Source organism: Oncorhynchus clarkii, chromosome 9, assembly GCF_045791955.1.
Source record: "Oncorhynchus clarkii lewisi isolate Uvic-CL-2024 chromosome 9, UVic_Ocla_1.0, whole genome shotgun sequence".
NCBI classification, from domain to species: Eukaryota; Metazoa; Chordata; class Actinopteri; order Salmoniformes; family Salmonidae; genus Oncorhynchus; species Oncorhynchus clarkii.
In genome coordinates, this window is record NC_092155.1 from 59,508,957 (window position 1) to 59,536,712 (window position 27,756).

A 27,756-nucleotide genomic window follows, 5' to 3' on the forward strand; every position below is an offset into this window, starting at 1 on the left:
ACTCACAAACAGACTACATAAAAACACACACCACCCTACTACACTATTTAAATCTATTTAGTCATACTTCAGGCCAACAGCATGAAAGGATGGGACACCAGCCCTAGCACAGTGGATCTGGGCCAATTCCGTCTGAGTCGGGGCACTCGAGAGTCAGACTCGGCCAACGTCATGTGACCCTGGGCCGCCTTAGGCAGTATTACTTATTTCTAGGATGCGGGGATTGAGTTTGGGCCGATTCTGGTGTGAGTTATCTGGCCCAATTGGTCTCAGGCCGATTGGGGCTACTCTCTGGCAGATGATTACACAGGCTGCTTTATATAACATTTCATTATTTATTTATTGTTCCATATTTTCTCATTGTTTCTGTGATCAAAAAATACAATGAACATTTAAATTAAATTCTTTCAGAGTCCAGATTAAAGTAGTATTTTAGTACTTTATGTAACGCAATTTATAAGCATTCAAAACTTTGTGGATGGAGCCTCCCGAGTGGTGCAGCGGTCTAAGACACTGCATCGCAGTGAAAACTGCTTTGCTACAGATGCAAGTTCGATACCTGTGCCGGCCGCGACCGGGAGACCCATGAGGCGACGCACAATTGGCCCAGCATCTTCTGAGTTTAGGGAGGGTTTGGCGGGCCGGAATGTCCTTATCTCATCGCGCTGTAGCGACTCCGGTGGAGGGCCAGGCGCATGCACGCTGACAGGGTCCATAGGTGTACGGTCCAACATGTATTTTTATGGGGTGGATGGGTATAATTTATATGCAGAAAATGTATAATAGTATTATTTAAAATGACTAAATCAGGTAATTTTGTATACATTTATTTAAATTTGCATCGGGCCGCTTCTGGGGAGATTCTGGTAAGATGCCGGCAGCTGAGAAGTCAGCTGAATTCCGGTAGATGGAAACGGCCCGATATACTTGGGCCGATTCAGGGCAGTCATTAATTTTGATTCCAGGCCGAGTCCAACACTGGGCCAATTCAATCAGTTCCGGCCCCCCGGAAGAGGGCCGGCTTCTGGGCAGATTCTTCATTGCTAGCTGGGAAGTCTCGCACACCCATGTGCACACCCACCCTCGCACACACATACCAATACTTTCCCCAATGCTACACATTTCTTTGCTTCATGCCCTTCTGCACACTTCTCACACATAGGAACCTCCCTCCTTCACACTTCTGCCACATTCCCATAAGCTTGACACCTGTAACAATGTAATGTATTCAGCACAAAAGCTCGTACAGGATACCTTATACAGTATATCCTAACATCTCTTTATCAGGTAAAGACACAACATCAAAACTCAAAAGAACAGACAACGACACTTCTGTTTCACCACTCACGCCACCCTTCCTGCGCGCCCCAAACGACGAGCCTCACAAACACCAGGAATCTTCCCCTTCAGTTGGTCAACTTTCACATTTACCGCTACCCCAGTAATCACTCCTTTTAATGGCGCCCTTTTCATGGGAGCAAAACAATTCACATCTCTTACCCCATTCATTTAAAGCGGAGTGCCTGCTCCCTCTGACCAGCAGAAACACAAATAATTATCACAAAACCACTTCTGGTTACCCTCACCAATTCCACATCACCCAACTCTGTTTTCACCCACCCTGAAATTACAAATAGTTCAGCCAAAAGGCAAGGGTCCACTTTTTCCAAAAACTTCAAAAACTTCACCCCTACTATCAGACTCATCTTTATCTTTAGCCAGAGGTGCAAGCCTCTGGCTCTGAGAACTTCACCACACCTACCACCTCCGATCATTCACTTCCATTTATCCTCCTGTCTTCAGCTCACTCTGCTTACACTTTCTACCATTCTTCTTTAACAAACCATCTCACCCTCTGCAGCGCCCCAACCCAACACATCCGACTCAGCTTTAGAATCTTAGTGAAATATTCATTATTGGTTTTGGGTGTGTTAGGCCAAGGCTAGAGTGACAACCCACAGGATGGCAGACCCCCAGGGCCAGGACTGAGCAGGCCAGCAGCTAGGGATTGCCTTAACACGTATCTCTCCTGACGTGGGCATTTTCTCAATACAGACTCCTTTAGTCGTACTGCATTCCATTTAAGGCATCCAGGCCTTATGAAAGTTGCCCAGTATACCCATAATCTTGTATAAAATAAAATCTAGTGATACATAACTTGACATTTTAGGAGGATAACCAACCCTTGGTTACACCGTTTCTTCAAATAACAGTCTCCAGTATCAAGATTTCCAAGCAAACAAAAACAGGAAGAAGGGAGAATCTGTAGACATGCTAAGATAAAATAAGATACTCTTTTCCAGAATTCAGCCAGCCTTCACAAGACCATAACATGCAAATATGCCCCCTTTTGTGTTTTACAGCTCTGTCATGAGGCTGTGCATTATCATGCTGAAACATGAGGTGATGGCCGCCGATGAATGGCATCTCGTCATGTTCTCTCTAGGCATTCAAATTGCCATCGATAAAATGCAATTGTGTTTGTCTTCTGTAACTTATGCCTGCCCATACCATAACTCCACCACCACAATGGCGCACTCTGTTCACAATGTTGACATCAGCAAATCGCTCACCAACACAACGCAATACACATCTGCCCGGGACTGTTGAAACCAGGATTAATCCATGAAGAGAACACTTCTCCAGTGTGCCAGTGGCCATCAAAGGTGAGCATTTGCACACTGAAGTCGGCTACGATGCCAAACTGCAGTCAGGTCAAGACCCTGGTGAGGACGCGAACATGCAGATGAGCTTCCCTGAGGCGGTTTCTGACAGTTTGTGCAGAAATTATTCAGTTGTGCAAACCCAATTTTATCAGCTGTCTGGTCTCAGATGATCCCACAGGTGAAGAAGCCGGAAGTGGAGGTCCTGGGCTGGCATGGCTACATGTGGTCTGCAGTTGTGAAGCCAGTGGGACGTACTGACAAATTCTCTATAATCACTTTGGAGGCAGTTTATGGTAGAGAATTAACATTCAATTCTCTAGCAACAGCTGTGGTGGACATTCCTGCAGTCAGGATGGCAACTGCACACTCCCTCAAAAGTTCAGACATCTGTTGCATTGTGTTGTGTGACAAAACTGCACATTTTAGAGTGGCCTTTTATTGTTCCCAGCACAAGATGCACTTGTGTAATGATCATGCTGGTGAATCAGCTTCTTGATATGCCATACCTGTCAGGTGGATGGATTATCTTCGCAAAGCAGAAATGCTCACTAACAGGGATGTAAACAAATTTGTGCACAAAATATGGAACATTTCGAGTTTATTTTATTTCAGCTCACGAAACATTGGACCAACACTTTACATGTTGTGTTTTTATACTGTAGGTGATTAAAACAACTTGTATTGTATTTGAAAGTACAACTGCAAACTGTTATCCATTACTGCATTCAGTTAACAAATAATAATAATAATAATAATAATAATATAAATAATACAAATCTATGTAGTAATATTGTTGTAACAAGGCAGCGTGTTGACTATGAACTGATACTTGGATAATGAAATAGATTTTTAGTCTCCTCTCACAATAACTAATCAATTTCTTTGATCTAGAGTCAAGCTAATAAATCAACTTGCTTTTAGTGTTCAGAGTTTAGAAATACAGCCATCCCTAAAATGTCATTTTAATGATGCAGTGCAAGACTGTGAAGACAATTCCACACAGGTCTTCAATTCATTTTTATTCTCCATCATTGTGTAACATCCAAACATGGAAGAATTACAAATGGACACTGTTCCAGGCCTAAATTACCCTGCGGGCAAAACTGGTTGAAATGAAATCATCACAACCATCACATCCTTATAACCAGATTTGCCTGGAGGTATCCTGCCTTTTAGAAGAGGGTTTAGGGAAGGGACATCCCAAGGATCACGGATATTGTGGCGGAAGAATCAGAATAAGCTCGGTAACATAGATAATTAAGATGTCTTATCTGCATAATGTCACACCTTGATCTGTTTCCCCTGTCTTTGTGATTGTCTCCACCCCCCCTCCAGGTGTCGCCGATCTTCCCCATTATCCCCTGTGTATTTGTACCTGTGTTCTCTGTTTGTCTGTTGCCAGATCGTTTTGTTTCGTCAAGCCTACCAGCGTTTTCCCCTCTGTTCCTGTCTTTTGATTGTTCCTGTTTTCTAGTTTTCCCGGTGTAAACCTTTTCTGCCTGCCATGACCCTGAGCCTGCCTGCCGTCCTGTACCTTTGCCCCACCTATCTGGATTATGACCCCTGCCTGCCATTGACCTGTCTTTTGCCTGCCCCTGTTGGATTAATAAACTGTTGTTACTTCAACGTTGTCTGCATCTGGGTCTTACCTGAAACCCGATACATAATATGCTTATATGATTGAACTGTTGAACTCTTTTTATTAGAATGTATCCCTTCAGACTCTGGTGTTGGCAGTTGCACTTCCTCCTTCATATGGGCCTCAGTCACCTGGGGCACAGAGAGGGGAGAAGTCAGGCTTGTCTATCACATGTCCCTGTTGCTATGCAAAATATCAGAAAGAAAAGAGGACAGGAGGGAACATTGTCTTCACATGTAGATTAATGGGGAACCAATTACTTGTCTCCAATGTCTGTGCCCAGTCACTCCCTCCTTCGGCTTTGGGGGAGATAAGGTCTGAGACAGGATGTGTGGGGTAGTGTCTGGAAACATTGTAAGTCATCTCTGATGTTGCACCTATCCTGGGATAGTGTAGGACCTAGAAGCTCACTCCCCTCCTTGAGTTCGTCTAGGCGTGTGGTCAAGGACATTCATTTTTCTTGAGAAAGGGGTATCTGGAGTTGACAATAGATTTAAAAGTCTTGTCTTCGGAGCCAAACTCTGTACAATAAGAACAGTCTTCATGGCAAATGCTATCTGGCTGGGGGATAGCTCTTTCTCATATATCAAGTCTAACCTTGTGACCCATTCCACACATCTGCTGTTTGTCATGTAGACTAAGGGGGTGTATCCTTTGTGTCGGGGCTCTCAACGAATCATCTAAGAGTGGTTCGTCGACTAGCCATCGTTACGCACAGCACTCAATCGTGCCCTCACCTGTCTGAACAGTCGGGCTATGAATGCCCTCACCCGCTATATAAAGTCAGCAAAAAAAGAAACTTCCTATTTTCAGGACCTTGTCTTTCAAAGATAATTCGTAAAAATCTGAATAACTTCACAGATCTTCATTGTAAAGGGTTTAAACACTGTTTCCCATGCTTGTTCAATGAACAATAAACAATTAATGAACATGCACCTGTGCAACGGTCGCTAATACACTAACAGCTTACAGACGGTAGTCAATTAAGGTCACAGTTATGAAAACTTAGGACACTAAAGAGGCCTTTCTACTGACTCTGGAAAACACCAAAAGAAAGAGCAGGCTTCCTGCTCATCTGCGTGAACGTGCCTTAGGCATGCTGCAAGGTGGCATGAGGACTGCAGATGTGGCCAGGGCAAAAAATTGCAATGTCCGTACTGTGAGATGCCTAAGACAGCGCTACAGGGAGACAGGACAGACAGCTGATCGTCCTCGCAGTGGCAGACCACATGTAACACCTGCACAGGATCGGTACATCAGAACATCACACCTGCAGGACAGATATTGAATGGCAACAACAACTGCCCGAGTTACACCAGAAACTCTCAATCCCTCCATCAGTGCTCAGACTGTCCGCAATAGTCTGAGAGAGGCTGGACTGAGGGTTTGTAGGCCTGTTGTAAGGCAGGTCCTCACCAGACATCACTGGCACCAACGTTGCCTATGGACACAAACCCACCGTTGCTGGACCAGACAGGACTGGCAAAAAGTGCCCTTCACTGACGAGTCGTGGTTTTGTCTCACCAGGGGAGATGGTTGGATTTGCGTTTATCGTCGAAGGAATGAGCGTTACACCGAGGTCTGTACTCTGGAGCGGGATCAATTTGTCATAGTCTGGGGCGGTATGTCACAGCATCATCGGACTGAGCTTGTTGTCATTGCAGGCAATCTCAACGCTGTGCGTTACAGGGAAGACATCCTCCCCCCTCATGTGGTACCCTTCCTGCAGGCTCATTCTGACATGACCCTCCAGCATGTCACCAGTCATACTGCTCGTTCTGTGCGTGATTTCCTGCAAGACAGGAATGTCAGTGCTCTGCCATGGCCAGAGAAGAGCCCGGATCTCAATCACATTGAGCACGTCTGGGACCTGTTGGATCGGAGGGTGAGGGCTAGGACCATCCCCCCCAGAAATGTCCGGGAACTTGCAAGTGCCTTGGTGGAAGAGTGGGGTACCATCTCACAGCAAGAACTGGCAAATCTGATACAGTCCATGAGGAGGAGATGCACTGCAGTACTTAATGCAGCTGGTGGCCACACCAGATACTGACTGATACTTTTGATTTTGACTCCCCCTTTGTTCAGGGACACATTATTCCATTTCTGTTAGTCACATATCTGTTGAACTTGTTCAGTTTATGTCTCAGTTGTTGAATCTTGTGTAAATATTTGTATGAACATAACATGTTACGTTTGCTGAAAATAAACGCAGTTCACAGTGAGAGGACGTTTATTTTTTTTTTCTGAGTTTACTTATTGGTTTGGTTCTGTCCTCTATAGTGCTGTCCGGTTAGAAGATGATATTGAGGCACATCACTGTACTCTTGATATTCACCCCCCCCCCCCCCCCCCCCCCACACACACACACACACACACACCTGAAGATGTTTATATGACTTGGTAATCTGTATGACTTGGAATCTTATTGTTGTGATTCTATAAAGACAAAGATAAGCACACATGTAAACAGAATTAGTTCATGGGTATAACTATGCAATATACATATGTACATGCAGGGGCGCAACTTTCACTGGGGATGGGGTGTGACATGTCCCCCCCTACATTCTGAAATTGCATTTTTGTCTCCCGGAGTTTTATCATTGGAATGTGACCAGTCGGGTAGGCTGTTTGGGGTGTTTATCTGACTGGATAAAAAAATAATACATACATACATACATACAAATACACTGCAAATGTCACATGCTGTTGTGCAAATGGAATAGACAACATGTGGAAATTATAGGCAATTAGCAAGACACCCCCAATAAAGGAGTGGTTCTGCTGGTAGTGACCACAGACCACTTCCCAGTTCCCATGCTTCCTGGCTGATGTTTTGGTCACTTTTGAATGCTGACGGTGCTTTCACTCTAGTGGTAGCATGAGAAGGAGTCTACAACCCACACAAGTGGCTCAGGTAGTGCAGCTCATCCAGGATGGCACATCAATGCGAGCTGTGGCAAGAAGGTTTGCTGTGTCTGGAGGCGCTACCAGGAGACAGGCCAGTACATCAGGAGACGTGGAGGAGGCCGTAGGAGGGCAACAACCCAGCAGCAGGACCGCTACCTCCACCTTTGTGCAAGGAGGAGCAGGAGGAGCACTGCCAGAGCACTGCAAAAGTACCTCCAGCAGGCCACAAATGTGCATGTGTCTGCTCAAACGGTCAGAAACAGACTCCATGAGGGTGGTATGAGGGCCCGACGTCCACAGGTGGGGGACGTGCAGGACGTTTGGCATTTGCCAGAGAACACCAAGATTGGCAAATTCGCCACTGGCGCCCTGTGCTCTTCACACCTCCTGTGGCTGGAGTGTGTTAGCAGTTCCTGCAAGAGGAAGGCATTGATGCTATGGACTGGCCCGCCCGTTCCCCAGACCTGAATCCAATTGAGCACATCTGGGACATCATGTCTCGCTCCATTCACCAACGCCACATTGCACCACAGACTGTCCAGGAGTTGGCGGATGCTTTAGTCCAGGTCTGGGAGGAGATCCCTCAGGAGACCATCCGCCACCTCATCAGGAGCATGCCCAGGCGTTGTAGGGAGGTCATACAGGCACGTGGAGGCCACACACACTACTGAACCTATTTTGACTTGTTTTAAGGACATTACATTAAAGTTGGATCAGCCTGTAGTGTGGTTTTCCACTTCAATTTTGAGTGTGACTGCAAGTCCAGACCTCCATGGGTTGATAAATTTGATCATGTGTGTGATTTTGTTGTCAGCACATTCAACTATGTAAAGAAAAAAGTATTTAATAAGAATATTTCATTCAGACCTAGGATGTGTTATTTTAGTGTTCCCTGTATTTTTTTGAGCAGTATATATATATATATATATATATATATATATATATATATATATAAACCAACTGCATTCTCTCCCCTATCAACACTAACTTTTGGTGCCAGAGAGAATGACAAAGTAATCAAGACGACTAGCTTGATTAAGCCTCTGCCAAGTAGATCTCACTAGGTCAGGGTACTTATCTCCACCAATTCCAATATATCCATGACATTCATGATTTCCTTAAGTGCCCGAGGGTGATAGTTTGTAGTGTGATTTCCTTTACAGTCCACAGGAGGTATTTAAAACCGCATTAAAATCCCACACCATAATAATAGACTAATGTTGCTTGTAGAGTTGATAAATTCTTAAATATACAGTTGAAGTCAGAAGTTTACATACATCTTAGCCAAATACATTTAAACTCAGTTTTACAATTCCTGACATTTAATCCTAGAAAAAAATTCCCTGTCTTAGGTCAGTTAGGATCACCCCTTTATTTTAAGAATGTGAAATGTCAGAATAATAGTAGAGAGAATGATTTATTTCAGCTTTTATTTATTTCATCACATTCCCAGTGGGTCAGAAGTTTACATCCAAATACTAATTGAGTGTAAGCATCGACTTCAAATTGTTTAACTTGGGTCAACTTCCACAAGCTTCCCACAATAAGTTGGGTGAATTTTGGCCCATTCCTCCTGACAGAGCTGGTGTAACTGAGTCAGGTTTGTAGGCCTCTATGCTCGTACAAGCTTTTTCAGTTCTGCTCACAAATGTTCTAAATGATAGAGGTCAAGGCTTTGTGAAGGCCAAACCAATATCTTGACTTTGTTGTCCTTAAGCCATTTTTCCACAACTTTGGAAGTATGCTTGGGGGATTATTGTCCATTTGGAAGACCCATTTGTGACCAAGCTTTAACTTCCTGACTGATGTCTTGAGATGTTGCTTTAATATATCCACAATATTGTCCTGCCTCATGATGCCATCTATTTTGTGAAGTGCACCAGTCCCTCCTGAGCAAAGCACCCCCACAACATGAGGCTGAGAAGCCCGTGCTTCACGATTGGGATGGTGTTCTCTGGCTTGCAAGCCTCCCCCTTTTTCCACCAAACATAAATGGTCATTACGGCCTAACAGTTCTATTTTTGTTTCATCAGACCAGAGGACATTTCTCCAAAAAGTACAATCTTTGTCCCGATGTGCAGTTGCAAACAGTAGTCTGCCTTTTTTAATGGCGGTTTTGGAGCAGTGGCTTCTTCCTTGCTGAGCGGCCTTTCAGGTTATGTCGATATAGGACTCGTTTTACTGTGGATGTAGATACTTTTGTACCCGTTTCCTCCAGCATCTTCACAAGGTCCTTTGCTGTTGTTCTGGGATCGATTTGCACTTTTCGCACCATAGTACATTCATCTCTAGGAGAAAGAACGTGTCTCCTTCCTGAGCGGTATGACGGCTGCGTGGTCCCATAATGTTTATACTTGCGTACTATTGTTTGTACAGATGAACGTGGTACCTTCAGGCATTTAGACATTGCTCCCAAGGATGAACCAGACTTGTAGAGGTCGTCTACTATTTTTCTGAGGTCTTGGCTGATTTCTTTTGAAGATCCCATGATGTCACACAAAGAGGCACTGAGTTTTAACCTGTTGCGACGACCAAACCCGGATCCGGGATTCTATTTATAGACCTAAGCTCATTACCATAACGCAACGTTAACTATTCATGAAAATCGCAAATGAAATGAAATAAATATGCTAGCTCTCAAGCTTAGCCTTTTGTTAACAACACTGTCATCTCAGATTTTCAAAATATGCTTTTCAACCATAGGAAAACAATCATTTGTGTAACAGTAGCTAGCTAGCGTAGCATTTAGCGTTAGCATTAGCGTTAGCATTAGCGTTAGCATTTAGCAGGCAACTATCACAAAAACAAGTAAAGCCTTCAAATAAAATAACTTACCTTTGAAGAACTTCTGATGTTTTCAATGAGGAGCCTCTCAGTTAGATAGCAGATGCTCCGTTTTTCCAAAAATATTCTTTGTGTATTAGAAATAGCTCCGTTTTGTACATCACATTTGGCTACCAAAAAAAAAAAAAAAAAAAAAAAAAAAAAACGAAAATTCAGCCCTCAAAACGCGAACTTTTTTCCAAATTAACTCCATAATATCGACTGAAACATGGCAAACGTGGTTTAGAATCAATCCTCAAGGTGTTTTTCCACATATCTCTTCAATGATATATCCTTCGTGGAAGCCTGGTTTCTCCTTGCTCTCAAATGGAAAAATAATTGCACCTGGCTTTACGCTCCAATTTCGACGCAGGGACACCAGGCGGACACTTGAAAAATGTAGTCTCTTATGGTCAATCTTCCAATGATATGCCTACAAATACGTCACAATGCTGCTAACACTTTGGGGGAACGACAGAAAGTGTAGGCTCATTCCTTGCGCAATCACAGCCATATAAGGAGACAATGGAAAACAGAGCTTCAGAAATTCTGCTCATTTCCTGGTTGATGCATCATCTTGGTTTCGCCTGTAGAATGAGTTCTGGGGCACTTACAGACAATATCTTTGCAGATTCTGAAACTTCAGAGTGTTTTCTTTCAAAAACTGTCAAGAATATGCATAGTCGAGCATCTTTTCGTGACAAAATATCGCGCTTAAAACGGGAACGTTTTTTATCCAAAAATGAAATAGCGCCCCTAGAGATCAAAGAGGTTAAAGTAGGCCATGAAATACATCCACAGGTACACCTCCAATTGACTCAAATTATGTCAATTAGCCTATCAGAAGCTTCTAAAGCCATGACATTTTCTGGAATTTTCCAAGCTGTTTAAAACGTCTTATGGATCAAATCCCGTTAGCGCGATCGATTTGACAACATCCGGTGAAATGGCAGAGCGCCAAATTCAAATTAAATTATTTACCTTTCATAATCACAAGTGCATTACACCAAAATGAAGCTTAACTTCTTGTTAATCCAGCCACAGTGTCAGATTTCAAAAAGGCTTTACGGCGAAAGCAGACCATGCCATTATGTGAAGACAGCACCCCATCATACCAACACATGACAATCATATTTCAACCCGCCAGGCGCGACAAAACTCAGAAATAACAATATAATTCATGCCTTACCTTTGAAGATCTTCTGTTGGCACTCCAATATGTCCCAGAAACATCAGAAATGGTCCTTTTGTTCGATTAATTCCATCATTATATCCCCAAAATGTCAGTTTATTTGGCGCGTTTGATTCAGAAAAGCACCGGTTCCAACTCCCCCAACATGACTACAAATTATCTAATATGTTACCTGTAAACTTGGTCCAAACTTTCCTTATCCAACTTCAGGTATTTTAAAACGTAAATAATCGATCAAATTTAAGACGGGATAAACTGTGTTCAATAGCAGATCAAATGAAAGTTGAGCGAGCTTCAGGTCGTGCGCCCCAAACAAAACAGTCCACTTGGCTCGACTCCCAGAAAGGAAAGGGCTACTTCTCCCTTTCTCAAAGGAAAAACATTAACTCATTTCTAAAGACTGTTGGCATCTAGTGGAAGTTATAGGAACTGCAACCTCTGCAATCTCATAGAAAACCAATTGAAAACAGTCATCTCAAACAAACAAAAAATCCTGGATGGTTTATCCTCGGGGTTTCGCCTGCCAAATAAGTTCTGTTATACTCACATACATGATTTTAACAGTTTTAAAAACTTGTGTTTTCTATCTAAATCTATCAATTATATGCATATCACAGCTTCTGGGCCTGAGAAACAGGCAGTTTACTTTGGGCACGCTTTTCATCCGGACGTGAAAATACCACCCCCTAGCCCAAAGAGGTTAAAGGCACAGTTAATTTAGTGTACGTAAACTTCTGACCCACTGGAATTGTGATACTGTGAATTAAACATGAAATAATCTGTCTGTAAACAATTGTTGGAAAAATTACTTGTGTCAAGCACACAGTAGTGTTAACAAGAAATTTGTGGAGTGGTTGAAAAATTAGTTAATGACTCCAACCCAAGTGTATATAAACTTCAGACTTCAACCTTATCTTCAAAGAAGCTTGGATCATCATCATTTGGACCGTATAGGTTAATAAGCCATTTCTGTTTATTGTCCAATAACATATTTAAAATAATCCATCTACCATGATCTGTTTGGACAATTTGTACATTTGGATCAAAATTACTGTTAATTAATATCACCCCTTTTGAATTTCTTTGCCAATGGGAGAAATATATTTTGCCCCACCAGTCGTTTTTCCACAAAACCGAATCTAAAATTGTTGAGTTTCCTGTAAACAATATTATATTTCTTCTCTTTTAGCCAGGTAAATATTGATAGTCTTCTTATTATCTGCTAAGCCATTACAATCATAACTGGCCATACTTACTCCACCACTTAACATAAGACACCTTTCAATTATATTTATCTATACATGTTTGTAAACATACCATTAAAAAAAGTAACATGATGTTTGAGTGTCTATATAGCTGTACCATGATATTTGCATAGCCAATAAGCAAACCTCCAATTGGTTCCCACTATTCCACCACTAAAAGCCTTCCTCATCCCGAGTTGGGTTGTCATCCTAATGTCCGGCAGACCACCCCCAACCCCCTGGATCCCATAGCCCTGGAGAGACCAGGATCCATCCATCGAAAAGAGCACACAGTGCCACCCACAGAACAGAAGCAGATCAACCGCCAAATGCATTTCCATTGCCCTCACCTCGATTTGTATTATATATAGCCTTTAAATATATTAAAAATCCTGTTTCTTATTTTCCATAATTAGTTATTCACATTTGTAGTAATGTAGGCAATTTATGCAAACGATTTTTACCTCACCAGTCTCGCCATTACCAAAATTACATTATGGCAAGCAATTATTATTTTAGCAAACAATTATTGTGAATCATCCTATATTGTCCCCAACACCTTTTACACCTTTTACTTATATTGTTATTCTCAACTGTTGTACTATCCCAGAGCCCACCTCAATAAAAGGGATTGATTTACAAATGCATATTCAGTTGCAGCGGTGTGAGAAGGCCTGCAAAGCTGTGCCCCAAAAAATAAAAAGGAGATTTTTGAAACTATCGTCACATCCTAGATGGAGGTCAGATTTCCTCCCTTACCCTGAAACACCCACAAGATGGTCCCCCGTAGTGACCATATTACCAAGCATCTCTGTGCAGCCAGACCTTTGATTTTGTGCCACAATTTGCCCCTTCTCTGAATGTCTTAGTGTGACCCCCGCTCCCCATGGGCTACTGCAGCTAGTGTTGCCAGCACTGCCACTGCCGAGGTGGGGGCACCCAACCAGAATCCCCACCGGCTAGGTACAAGTTCGTCAAGGTTCTCATTAGCAGCTTTAAGAATTTCCTTGTATATTATGCTCTCCCTTCAGGGGGCTTTGCAGGACCAACCCTGCCAAGCAGGCTCAGAATCTTGAGGGGGCGGTGCTGCTCTAGGTCTCTGACTGCATTTTGGCTGCATACAGGCCGCTTACAGCAGGCCCATAAAACAGTTAGGGACTTCTTCCTTAGTATCTGGGTCATTCAGATGGGAGTCTAGGGTATTGGATTGTGGACTAGTCCATCAATATAGGATCATAAATAAGATGTATTTATTTAATTTATTTTTAAATCCCCATGACAGGACAATAAATAAAATATATTTTAAACACTGTTCCACCACGTTAGGACAATAAATAAGTGTATAATTCATCATAAAATGTATATCCCACATCTGAGCAAAATTGAAAGCTCTCACAACCCCTGCTCACAGCAATACATTGGTTCCGGCAACTATTTCCTTTCTCACTCAACACCACACTTTCCCAAACACCCAAAGAAAACACACCATACATACTGTGCCTTCTATTTACTGAGTTTATCTCCACCATGTTGAATTAGTACTTTTGTGTTCCAATTAGTTAAATTTGAAGATAGCTATATTTTTTGTTTGCTCCTTATTTGCCTCCTCTATGAGAACTTTAATTTTTAAAATAGCCATGGAGTAGTCTGTGTCTCTGAACAACTGGTTATCAATATACAGTTTAATGACAACGAGAGCTACGCGTTTCCCTTTCAATCTGTATTCCTTGAAAATTGGATATATTACTTTACCCCGCTCTACAATTTACTTCGGTAACTGGTCCTTCATGCCTATTTGCGTGCCAGCAAGTCTTTTACCCAGGCTTTTAACCATACATTTGCTTTCTTTAAAGATAAAATAGACAACAAATGGGTGTTCATACCTCTGGCCGAAGCGGTGTACACGTTCGAGTTGGATTTTGTCGATGGCTTCCCGTGGAATCTGAAGCGCTGTAAGGAGGAACTCAAACTACAGATTCAGGAACTTCTTTCTCTTGGATACCTGTAAGTACCAGAATCTCTGTCATGGATCTAGTCTTTATGTCAAGTAAGGCTTCTCTCAGAACGGTGTTTGCCTTTTTAAGTTCATTAACTTTGGTTTCAATCTTACTATCCCTTTGAGCTCGTTTGTATCTTTCTACAATGTTACAGCTTTTTCGTCACTCATCTCGACCCTTGCCTTCAACTCTTTTATATCCTTACTGACTAGTTCAAATATATCCAGTTTATAATTTAGTGATTTTAACATGTCGGTTTTGACCTTTACCATTCCCGGTGGTGAAAATATTAAAATTGTCTGTCTGTAGAAGTCACGTTTTCATTTTGAAATAGATTTCCTGTCTTACTCTGTCATGTTTGGGTGTTGCTTGTTTTCATATTATTTGTCAATACATTTCTCTAGTCTTATGATTTGTTTGGTGTTGTTATCCAGATTGAAAGTTATTACCCACCAGATTGTGTTCAGTCCATCATCTTGCCGCTTCCATACAGACAAGTTGACAGACATGATTAGAACGTCTCTTCCTAGACATTTTGTCTAGACTCAGATCTTCACTTAAAATGTATGCCAAGCAAAACAATAATTTCAGAGTTTAACAAACCTGCACAAGGACTACTTTTAACAATGTACACAACGATTTACAAAAACAGACTAAAAGAACTGTGCAGATGCAAAGAATTTCTGTCATATTTCCCTCAGTTTCTTACTTGACCACGTTTTCCAAAAACTCTTAAAATCATACAAAAGATCTAGAAGAATTTAACAATATTTCTGTATGTTCTACCTGGAACTGGTCAGTAATCCATATGGCAGTAAATACGCAAAGATTATTTTCAAATCTGACTTGTATGGTTGGATAACATTTAAACATAACAGAAATGTTGCAAGTACTGCATTAAAATCAAACAGCTAAACCTTCTAAGGTCTCACATACATATTTCAAAGCGCTTGCATACCACTGACATCACTGACACATGCAACGTCACACTTATTGAAGAAAGACGCAAAGTCTGCCGCGAGGAGTAGCAAGTAGGAGAGGAGGGGAAGAGATAGAGGGACACATTTGGGGAGGAAGAGTAATGACTCCGATAGCAGCAGTGAATCCATTTCATTATTAAGAGTAGACTACTCAATCGTTCTCATGATAGCACATTGGTAGTCAGTGACAAATATCAAAGCTAAGCAGGGCTTCGTTAAAATCCTGGATGGGAGACCAAAGGCATAGCTGTACAGTTGAAGTCGGAAGTTTACATACACTTAGGTTGGAGTCATTAAAACTCATTTTTCAACCACAACGATTTCTTGTTAACAGACGATAGTTTTGGCAAGTCGGTTAGGGCATCTACTTGGTGCAGGACAAGTCATTTCTCCAACAATTGTTTACAGACAGATGATTTCACTTATAACTCACTATCACAATTCCAGTGGGTCAGAAGTTTATATACACTAAGTTGACTGTGCCTTTAAACAGCTTGGAAAATTCCAGAAAATGATGTCATGGCTTTAGAAGCTTCTGATAGGCTAACTGACATCAGTTGAGTCAATTGGAGGTGTACCTGTGGATGTATTTCAAAGCCTACCTTCACACTCAGTGCCTCTTTGCTTAACAGCATGAGAAAATCAAAAGAAATCAGCCAAGACCTCAGATTTTTTGTTGTTGTTGACCTCCACAAGTCTGGTTCATCCTTGGGAAGAAATGCCTTAAGGTATCACGTTCATCTGTACAAACAATAGTATGCAAGTATAAACACCATGGTACCACGCAGTCATACCGCTCAGGAAGCAGACACATTCTGTCTCCTAGAGATGAACGTACTTTGGTGCGAAAAGTGCAAATCAATCCCAGAACAGCAAAGGACCTCATGAAGATGCTGGAGGAAACAGGTACAAAAGTATCTATAGCCACATAACCTGAAAGGCCTAACGTTGGCAGCTGCACATCGGGACAAAGATGGTACTTTTTGGAGAAATGTCCTCTGGTCTGATTAAACAAAAATAGAACCGTTTGGCCATAATGACCATCGTTATGTTTGGAGGAAAAAGGGGGGTGGCTTGCAAGCAGAAGAACACCATCCCAACCGTGAAGCACGGGGGTGGCAGCATCATGTTGTGGGGGTGCTTTGCTGCAGGAGGGACTGGCGCACTTCACAAAATAGATGGCACCATGAGAACGGAAAATTATGTGGATATATTGAAGCAATATCTCAAGACATTAGTCAGGAAGTTAAAGCTTGGTCGCAAATGGGTCTTCCAAATGGACAATGAAAAACAACTGGTCCTATTTCTTTTTTGTAGCAGAATTCTGTATGTCAATCCAAAAAAGTCTACTATAAATACAGGCAAAAAACAAATGCAAAATGGGTTGTCTCCTCCATTCCACAGAAATCACATTTATAGTCAATATTCAGCTTGAATCTTTCCAAAACGTGTTTCACAAGATAAATTCTATGTAACATTTTAAATGAAACTTCCTTTACCTTGTTACTGATAGAATATTTGTTAGCAATTCTCCATGCTTTCCCCCATTGTATATCACCATAGATATTTGACCAAAATAATCTTGCTGAGGGAATTGTAGTATCACAAACAATATTCCCAATCTGTTTATTACTACATTTATCTTTGATGTTAATATTGCCAATTAATATATTTTCATGTAAATCAATGTTATACATCAACCACAGAGGAATTTTAAAAAGATACAACCCCCCTTGGAATCGCATCAAAAACAATTGCATATTCTTTCGGGGTTATTGGAATTTTAAACGTATCAAGAAATTCCCCATGTGAAAGTAGATATCCATCCTCATTCAGTAACTGACCAACCAAAATCATTTTATTCTCAAACCAGTTACGAAAAAAAAGAGACTTATTTTTAAATCGTATATCTTTGTTGTTCCATAGAAAGTATCTGTGAGGGGAAAAATTGTTTATACGCTAACATCCAAACTAAAATGGCCTGCTTATGGAATTTTGGCCAATTTTACTGGGATTTTATCGACATCAAAATTACATTGAAGCAAAAATTCTAAACCACCAACAGAGTCAAATAAATACTTTGGGAAGACATTCCAAATACTGTTCTGGTTCTTAATATACTTGAGAATCCAATTTATTTTAAAAGTATTATTTAAGAGTATTAACATCTAAAACCTCAAGACCTCCTTGTTCTTGGGTATTAGTGAGAATATATTTCCGTAGATAGTGAGACTTGTTCCTCCAAATAAAATGATAAAGAATCTTATCTAAGTCCTTTACAATTTTAGGGGATAATTCAAGTGATAGTAAGATATAAACTGATCTGGATAACCCTTCAGCTTTGGACAATAAAACCCAACCATATAACAAAATATCTCTCAACAACCAGAGGTTCAATTTCTTCTTTGTTTTCTCAATAATGGGGTTAAAGTTGAATTCACTCCTTTGTTTTTCATCCTTGCATATAACAATTCCAAGATAAGGTTACTTATCTTTAATTGGAATACCATATACTTCCTGTAAAACACAATCCTTGAGTGGAAATAAGACTGACTTATTGATATTCATTTTCAAACCCGAAACTAAGGACCTCATTCCTGTCTCTCAAAAATATGGTATCATCAACCAGTTGACATAGTTTAAATTATTTGCCAAGTGCTGAAACACCTTGAAAATTCCCTTTCTTGATATGAAGAGCCATAATTTGAGTAACCAATCAAAAATAAAAATGGACTAATTGGGCAGCCCTGCCTAATGCCCAATATTAAATCTTTGAGATGTCTCGTGAGCTAATTTTACAGAGTTGTACTATATAAAGTTTGGACTGCTTTCAAAAAAAAGTCACCAAACCCCAAAAAACGTATATAGCTTTGAACATAAACTCATGTTCTACAGTGTCAAAAGCTTTATAAAAATCAACAAACATAAGAAAACTATCATCAAGGATGAGGTCATTATCGTCAATCATATCTAAGATCAACCTGATGTTATTACTAATGTGTCGACATGCATAAAACCAGATTGTTTTTCATCAATTATATGATGCAAGCCTTGTTTCAGCCTCTTAGCAAATACAGAGGCAAATAATTTCCCATCATTATTCAACAGGCTAATGGATTCCTTCCTTGCTCCCTCGCCCTGCAAGTGAAAATTTGTCAGACGTCATGATACCTCATCAGTTGGGGGCTGAGGGGAGAGGGCGTGTCTGTTATGTGTTTGGAATGCTGCCATAAAGTAGCGCCGCTGTCCAACGGGGTAACCCAGACACGTTACAGGGACTGTAGATTCCGTTTAGAATGATTTTTTACAATTATTTTGGCCAAATTTCATATTCACAAATGTCAATTTACCATCAAAAAAACCACATTTTATTACCTTGCAAAAAGAAATGTAACTATATTTTAAGACAAGTAAATACTCTACCAACAAAAAAAGCTGTTTGAATTCTGTGTATGTCCCTTAAGGTTCTTGTGTAATGTGATATTATACCCCCTAGCCCAAATGTCCTTTGTATATTCTTTATATATACACTTGTGTTCCCCATGTACTTTTTGTATTGATTTGTTGTTAATAAAAATAAATAGTTTTGTCACCAGCATTCTTCTTCTTCAAGGAGGTTTAATGGCGATTGGCATCCAATAAATGTTGCACATCCACCACCTACTAGACTGGGGTACAACTCCCTTATACTATACTTAAAAAATATATAAAAAAATACCCTACCATCTAACACTACCCCCAAAAAAAGTATATATAAAAAAAAGTACACCATTCTACTCCACTATTTAAATCTATTTATTCCTACCTCAGGCACACAACTGGAAAGGATGGGACACCACCACTTAACACACCCTGTAACTCTTCTGCTGTCAAGTTTCGCACACCCTAATACCTCTCTGCAGCTGTTACCACAACCTCAATTTTCTGCGACTTTTCTGCAGTACAGTTAAAAATCCAATCTTACTGAAAGATATCACCTGTTGGCCTATCCCTCTGTACTGGTACAGATCTACTACTTACACCCCTCATCTCAGGATCCCTCCTCCTTGACCCATCTTCTTCTACGTTCTTCGCACGGGACATTTCTCTCGCACGGGACATTTCTGTTCCCCAGCCCCATGGGCACCCCTACAATTAACACCTACCACTACTTTCCCCAATGCTACACATTCCTTTGTCTCATGCCCTTCTGCATACTTCTCACACCTAGGGACCTTCCTCCTACAAACTGCTGCCACATGCCCATAAGCTTGACAGCTCTAACAACGTAATGTATTCGGCACAAAAGCTTGCACAGGATAACTTATACTGTATATCCTATCATCACATTGTTGAGCAAAGACTCAACATCAAAACTCAAAAGAACAGACTGCGTCGCACTAAATAACAAGCATCACAAACATCAGGAATCTTCTCCTTCAGTTGGTCAATTTTTACATTTACATTTACCTCAGAAATCACTCCTTTCAATGGTGCCCTTTTCATGAGAGCAAAATAATTCACGTTAGTTTAAAGCGGAGCGCCTTCTCCTTCTGACCAGCAGAAACAATGATCACAAGACCACTTCTGGTTACCCTCACCGAAAACTCTGTTTTCACCCACCCTGAAACTACAAATAGATCAGCCAATTGGCAAGGGTCCACTTTTTCCAAAAACTTCACTCCTACTGTCACACAGACTCATCTTTATCCTGAGTGCCAGCCTTGGGCTCTGAGACCTTCACCACACCTACCACCTTCGATACTTGGACCTCATTCACTTCCATTTCTCCTTCTGTCTTCAGCTCACTCTGCTTACTCATTCTTCTTTAACAAACCATCTCCCTTTTTCCAACAATTTTTAACTGACTCAAGCTCCCCCTCTTCCTCCCTCTCTCTCTCTCTCTTAGACCTCCTCTGCCTCTCTTTTTCACTCTATTCCTCCTCTGTATTCCAAGTCTTCTGATGATAATATTGCACTTCTTCTGACACACACTACTGTTCTAAAGTTTGGGGTCACTTAAAAATGTCCTTGTTTTTGAAAGAAAAACACTTTTTGTCCATTAAAATAACATCAAATTGATCAGACATACAGTGTAGACATTGTTAATGTTGTAAATGACTTGTATCTGGAAATGGATGCTTTTTAATGGAATATTTACATAGGTGTACAAAGGCCCATTATCAGCAACCATCACTCCTGTGATCCAATGGGACGTTGCATTAGCTAATCCAAGTTTATAATTTATGTGCAATTATGTTAGCACAGCTGAAAACTGTTGTTCTGATTAAAGATGCAATAACACTGGCCTTCTTTAGACTAGTTGAGTATCTGGAGCATCAGCAATTTGGGTTCGATTACATGCTCCAAATAGCCAGAAACAAAGCACTTTCTTCTGAAACTCGTCAGTCTATTCTTGTTCTGAAAAATGATGGCTATTCCATGCGAAAAATTGCCAAGAAACTAAAGATCTCGTACAACGCTGTGTACTATTCCCTTCACAGAACAGTGCAAACTGTCTCTAACCAGAATAGAAAGAGTGGGAGGCCCCGGTGCACAACTGAGCTAGAGGACAAGTACATTAGAGTGTCTAGTTAGAGAAACAGACGCCTCACAAGTCCTCAACTGGCAGCTTCATTAAATTGTAACCACAAAACACCAGTCTCAACGTCACCAGTGAAGAGGCGACTCCCGGGATGCTGGCCTTCTATGCAGAGTTGCAAAGAAAAAGCCATATCTCAGACTGGCCAATAAAAATAAAAGATTAAGATGGGCAAAAGAACACAGGCACTGGACAGAGGAACTCTGCCTAATGGCTCTAATGACTCTGTCTAGTTTGAGATGTTCGACCAGCAGGTGTCTACAAACTTTTGGTCATGTAGTGAAAATGAAGCATCAATGTGATAACAGTTGGGTCTGGTCTGCTTAGTTCATTGACTCCAGAAAAAATGAGGGAGTGGGATGTCTCACTTCTGGGTATGATGGGATAATCTTAATTGATTTCACTATACCATATCTCTGTCATTTCTACAGATTTCCTTTCAGCAAACTGTCTGTATTTACACAATGGCTGGACAACATGCGCTGAGATGACTTTTATCCAAAGAAACACATGGTATTCTGCTCGCTTCATTTCAGTCTGGATTGTTTCAGCAGCTTGTGCAACCGGAAAACCCTGCTGTGGTTTTACTCTACTTTTATGTGAGACTGTCTTGTGCAACATCAAATTCTGTATGGTTTGAGGCTGAGCCATCTTTGCATGATCACATTACATCTAAATATTTAATCGAAATTACTAGATTGAGCAGAACTGATTTTCTTGTGCCTTTTTATTTAGCAGTTTACCATCTTTGATAAGAGCTACTCCCTGTACAACCCATGTGCAGCGAAGGCCTGCCTATTCAAATCCTTGGATGTCAACAAATAGCTCATCAGAAGGTTACAAATGAAGAGCCAGCTTATCAACAATAGAAGGCTTGACTTGAAGGCAGCATGGGCTGAGTTGTCGAGTCCACGCTGCTGGTGGAATCTGGCCAGTGCTGATGCAAAGAATCTATACGGCCCAGTGTACAGAGCAGAGCTGTGAATATCAGCTGACACATTGACATTGCTTTTCTTGGAAAGCTATTTTGCATTTGTTGATCCTCTTCTGAAAACATTGTTTTGAAGATAACTTTTTAATCTATTTTCAAATCTCACCTTGGCCAATGAGTGTAAAATATTTCATATGGAAAGCTTTGCAGACCAATCCATCTTGCTGCTAAATCATTATTTTGATATGGTACACTATTCCAAGAGTTTCCAAGGACCTTTCTGGACTAACTTTTCATCCCTGAATTAACATTTATCAAGGATTCCAAGACACAAAAATAACGTTTTAAAACATTTAATTGAGATGTCAACAAGTTTGGCGCATGCAGGTATTTAAAACCTGACCTGATTTTTTTTCAAAGATATAGACACACACACAGTACAAGTCAAATGTTTGGACACACCAACTCATTCAAGGCCTTTTCTTTACTTTACCATTTTCTACATTGTAGAATAATAGTGAAGACATTAAAACTATGAAATAACACATATGGAATCATGTAGTAACCAAAACAGCGTTAAACAAATCTAAATATATTTTATATTCTTCAAAGTAGCCACCCTTTGCCTTGATGACAGCTTTGCACACTCTTGGTATTCTAGCAACCAGCTTCACCTGGAATGCTTTTCCAGCAGCCTTGAAGGAGTTCCCACATTTGCTGGGCACTTGTTGGTTGCTTTTCCTTCACTCTGCGGTCCAACTCATCCCAAACCATCTCAATTGGGTTGAGGTCAGGTGATTGTGGATGCCAGGTCATCTGATGCAGCACTCCATCACTCTCCTGGGTCACTGTCCTGTTGAAAAACAATGACCATATGGGATGGCGTATTGCTGCAGAATGCTGTGGTAGCCATGCTGGTTAAGTGTGCCTTGAATTCTGAATAAATCACAGACAGTGTCACCAGCAAAGCACCATCACACCTCCTCCTCCATGCTTCATGGTGGGAACCCCTCATGCGGAGATCTTCCGTTCACCTACTCTCCGTCTCACAAAGACACGATGGTTGGAACCAAAAATCTCAAATTTGGACTCATCAGACCAAAGGACAGATTTCCACCGGTATAATGTCCATTGCTCGTGTTTCTTGGCCTAAGCAAGTCTCTTGTTATTATTGGTGTCCTTTAGTAATGGTTTATTTGCAGTAATTGACCATGAAGGCCTGATTCACACTGTCACCTTTCCTGTGGCGGTCCTCACGAGAGCCAGTTTCATCAAAGCGTTTGATGGTTTTTGCGACTGCATTTGAAGAAATGTTCAAAGCTCTTAATTTTCCCGGATTGACTGACCTGCATGTCTTAAAGTAATGAGGGACTGTCAATTCTGTTTGATTATTTGAGCTGTTCTTGCCATAATATGGACTTGGACTTTTACCAAATAAGGCTATCTTCTGTATACCAACCCTACCTTGTCACAACACAACTGATTGGCTCAAAAGCTTTAGGAAAGAAATTCCACAAATTTACTTTTAATAAGGCACACCTGTTAATGAAAATGCATTCCAGGTGACTACCTCTTGAAGCTGGTTGAGAGAATGCCAAGTGTGTGCAAAGCAGTGGTATTTCATAGTTCTCATGTCGAAACTATTATTATACAATGTAGAAAATAGCAAAAATAAAGAAAAATCCTGGAATGAGCACGTGTGTCCAAACTTGACTAGTACTGTACAGTTGTGGCCAAAAGTTTTGAGAATGACACAAATATTAATTTCCACAAAGTTTGCTGCGTCAGTGTCTTTAGATATTTTTGTCAGATGTTACTATGGAATACTGAAGTATAATTACAAGCATTTCATAAGTGTCAAAGGCTTTTATTGACAATTACATGAAGTTGATGCAAAGAGTCAATATTTGAAGTGTTGACCCTTCTTTTACAAGACCTCTGCAATCCGGCCTGGCATGCTGTCAATTAACTTCTGGGCCACATCTTGACTGATGGCAGCCCATTCTTGCATAATCAATGCTTGGAGTTTGTCAGAATTTGTGGGTTTTTGTTTGTCCACCCGCCTCTTGAGGATTGACCACAAGTTCTCAATGGGATTAAGGTCTGGGGAGTTTCCTGGCCATGGACCCAAAATATCAATGTTTTGTTCCCCAAGCCACTTAGTTATCACTTTTGCCTTATGGCAAGGTGCTCCATCATGCTGGAAAATGCATTGTTCGTCACCAAACTGTTCCTGGATGGTTGGGAGAAGTTGCACTCGAAGGATGTGTTGGTACAGTTCTTTATTCATGGCTGTGTTCTTAGGCAAAATTGTGAGTGAGCCCACTCCCTTGGCTGAGAAGCAACCCCACACATGAATGGTCTCAGGATGCTTTACTGTTGGCATGACACAGGACTGATGGTAGCGCTCACCTTGTCTTCTCCGGACAAGCTTTTTTCCGGATGCCCCAAACAATCAAGAAGGAGATTCATCAGAGAAAATGACTTTACCTCAGCCCTCAGCAGTCCAATCCCTGTACCTTTAGCAGAATATCAGTCTGTCCCTGATGTTTTTCCTGGAGAGAAGTGGCTTTTTTTGCTGCCCTTATTGACACCAGGCCATCCTCCAAAAGTCTTTGCCTCACTGTGCGTGCAGATGCACTGACACCTGCCTGCTGCCATTCCTGAGCAAGCTCTGTACTGGTGGTGCCCCGATCCTGCAGCTGAATCAACTTTAGGAGACTGTCCTTGCTGAAGCCTTCTTCACAACAATTGAACCGCTCTCCTTGAAGTTCTTGATGATCCGATAAATGGTTGATTTAGGTGAAATCTTACTGGCAGCAATATCCTTGCCTGTGAAGCCCTTTTTGTGCAAAGCAATGATGACGGCACGTGTTTCCTTGCAGGTAACCATGGTTGACAGAGGAAGAACAATGATTCCAAGCACCACCCTCCTTTTGAAGCTTCCAGTCTATTCAAACTCAATCAGCATGACAGAGTGATCTCCAGCCTTGTCCTTGTGAACACTCACACCTGTGTTAACAAGAGAATCACTGACATGTCAGCTGGTCCTTTTGTGGCAGGACTGAAATGCAGTGGAAATGGTTTTTGGGGATTCAGTTCATTTGCATGGCAAGGAGGGACTTTGCAATTAATTGCAATTAATCTGATCACTCTTCATAACATTCTGGAGTATATGCAAATTGCCATCATACAAACCGGGGCAGCAGACTTAGTGAAAATTAATTTGTCATTCTCAAAACTTTTGGCCACGACTGTATATACAGTTGAAGTCAGAAGTTTACATACACCTTAGCCAAATACATTTAAACTCAGTTTTTCACAATTCCTGACATTTAATCCTAGTACAAATTCCCTGTCGTAGGCCAGTTAGGATCACCATTTTATTTTAATAATGTGAAATGTCAGAATAATAGTAGAGAATTATTTATTTCAGCTTTTATTTCATTCATCACATGCCCAGTGGGTCAGAAGTTTACATACACTCAATTAGTATTTGCTAGCATTGGCTTTAAATTGTTAAACTTGGTTCAAATGTTTTGGGTAGCATTCCACAAGCTTCCCACAATAACTTGGGTGAATTTTGGCCCATTCCTCCTGACAGAGCTGCTGTAACTGAGTCAGGTTTGTAGGCCTCCTTGCTCGCACAAGTTTTTTTCAGTTCTGCCCACACATTTTCTATAGGATTGAGGTCAGGGCTTTGTGAAGGCCAAAACAATACCTTGACTTTGTTGTCCTTAAGCCATTTTGCCACAACTTTGGAAGTATGCTTGGGGTCATTGTCGATTTGGAAGACCCATTTGTGACCAAGCATTAACTTCCTGACTGATGTCTTGAGATGTTGCCTCAATATATCCACATAATTTTCCTTCTCTCATGAAGCCATCTATTTTGTGAAGTGCACCAGTCCCTCCTGGAAGCAAAGCACCCCCATAACATGATGTTGCAACCCCTAGTGCTTCACGGTTGGGATGGTGTTCTTCGGCTAGCCTCCCCTTTTTCCTCCAAACATAACGATGGTCATTATGGCCAAACAGTTCTATTTTTGTTTCATTAGACTAGAGGACATTTCTCCAAAAAGTACAATCTTTGTCACCATGTGCAGTTGCAAACCGTAGTCTGGCTTTTTTTATGGCGGTTTAGGAGCAGTGGCTTCTTCCTTGCTGAGCGGCCGATATAGGACTCGTTTTACTGTGGATATACAGTGGGGCAAAAAAGTATTTAGTCAGCCACCAATTGTGCAAGTTCATCATAGGTACACTTCAACTATGACAGACAAAATTAGAAAAAAAATCCAGAAAATCACATTGTAGGATTTTTAATGAATTTATTTGCAAATTATGGTGGAAATAAGTATTTGGTCAATAACAAAGGTTTATCTCAATACTTTATTATATACCCTTTGTTGGCAATGACAGAGGTCAAACGTTTTCTGTAAGTCTTCACAAGGTTTTCATACACTGTTGCAGGTATTTTGGCCCATTCCTCCATTCTTACGAAGCCACTCCTTCGTTGCCCGGGCGGTGTGTTTGGGATCATCGTCATGCTGAAAGACCCAGCCACGTTTCGTCTTCAATGCCCTTGCTGATGGTAGGCTTTGTTACTTTGGTCCCAGCTCTCTGCAGGTCATTCACTAGGTCCCCCCGTGTGGTTCTGGGATTTTTGCTCACCGTTCTTGTGATCCTTTTGACCCCACGGGGTGAGATCTTGCATGGAGCCCCAGATCGAGGGAGATTATCAGTGGTCTTGTATGTCTTCCATTTCCTAATTGCTCCCACAGTTGATTTCTTCAAACCAAGCTGCTTACCTATTGCAGATTCAGTCTTCCCAGCCTGGTGCAGGTCTACAATTTTGTTTCTGGTGTCCTTTGACAGCTCTTTGGTCTTGGCCATAGTGGAGTTTGGAGTGTGACTGTTTGAGGTTGTGGACAGGTGTCTTTTATACTGATAACAAGTTCAAACAGGTGCTATTAATACAGGTAACGAGTGGAGGACAGAGGATCCTCTTAAAGAAGAAGTTACAGGTCTGTGAGAGCCAGAAATCTTGCTTGTTTGTAGGTGACCAAATACTTATTTTCCACCAAATAAATTCATTAAAAATCCTACAGTGTGATTTTCTGGATTTTTTTTCTAATTTTGTCTGTCATAGTTGAAGTGTACCTATGATGAACTTGCACAATTGGTGGCTGACTAAATACTTTTTTGCCGGCACTGTAGATACTTCTGTACCCGTTTCCTCCAGCATCTTCACAAGGTCCTTTGCTGTTGTTCTGTGATTGATTTGCACTTTTCGCACCAAAGTACGTTCATCTCTAGGAGACAGAACGTGTCTCCTTCCTGAGCGGTATGAAGGCTGCGTGGCCTCATGGTGTTTACATTTCCGTACTATTGTTTGTGCAGATGAACATGGTACCTTCAGGCGTTAGGAAATTGCTCCCAAGAATGAACCAGACTTGTGGTCTACAATTATTTCCTGAGGTCTTGGCTGATTTCTTTTGATTTTCCCATGATGTCAAGCAAAGTGGCACTGAGTTTGAAGGTAGGCCTTGAAATAGATCCACAGGTATACCTCCAATTGAGTCAAATTATGTCAATTAGAAGCTTCTAAAGCCATGACGTCATTTTCTGGAATTTTCCAAGCTGTTTAAAGGCACAGTCAACTTCTGACCCACTGGAATTGTGACAGTGAGTTATAAGTACAATAATATGTCTGTAAACAGTTGTAAAAATGACTTGTGTCACACACAAAGTAGATGTCCTAACCGACTTTCCAAAACTATATTTTGTTAACAAGAAA

The 27,756-nt window shown here is 41.2% G+C and overlaps 1 pseudogene; it reads left to right on the forward strand.

Annotated features, from left to right (window-relative positions):
• Positions 1-81: 81 nt before the first annotated feature.
• LOC139417579 (uncharacterized) lies at positions 82-22,024 on the forward strand (annotated as a pseudogene).
• The last annotated feature ends 5,732 nt before the right edge of the window (positions 22,025-27,756 follow it).